At 53.4% G+C, this 562-nt stretch overlaps 1 non-coding gene across 1 annotated transcript; it reads right to left on the reverse strand.

Annotated features, from left to right (window-relative positions):
* Positions 1–361: 361 nt before the first annotated feature.
* GNI_224940 lies at positions 362–432 on the reverse strand. Its single transcript has one exon. It is a non-coding gene; the product is annotated as a tRNA-Gly (tRNA).
* Positions 433–562: the final 130 nt, after the last annotated feature.

Consider the following 562-nt stretch of genomic DNA (forward strand, 5'->3'; position numbering starts at 1 on the left):
GAATCCCGGATTTTATGCTTGGAAGACTCAATTCCCACCCTTGGACTATTGATGCATACGGCGTTTCGCCCCGTAGACGGACGACAGTGGCTCCATCGGGGTTTAGCGCAGTGGCAAAAAGGGATGGCACCACGGTCAGGTTCCCCAAAATTGATAGCAAAGCACGACCGCAATCCAGGCTGGGATTCTCTGCGAGTTTAGCAACCGGGACCCGGTGCATTTGTGGATGCGCCAGGTAGGAGAACTACCACTATAACTACAGCCCTAGTTTAACCGATCCGAAACCTTCCATCCTGGTTCGTCAGCGATTCGGGAAATACCTCCCTGTCTGTGTGGTTGGGGTTTGCGGGCATTTCCCAATTGCATCAACCGGGACTCGAACCCGGATTTTATGCTTGGAAGACTCAAATCCCACCCTTGGACTATTGATGCATACGGCGTTTCGCCCCGTACGACGGACGATAGTGGCTCCATCGGGGTTTAGTCGCAGTGGCAAAAAGGGAAGTGGCACCACAGCCGTGAAAGAATTGATGTCTAGGAGAAATAGGCGACCAGGGTCGGG

The sequence above is a fragment of the Gregarina niphandrodes genome (assembly GCF_000223845.1).
Source record: "Gregarina niphandrodes unplaced genomic scaffold scaffold00209, whole genome shotgun sequence".
Classification (NCBI taxonomy): Eukaryota; Apicomplexa; class Conoidasida; order Eugregarinorida; family Gregarinidae; genus Gregarina; species Gregarina niphandrodes.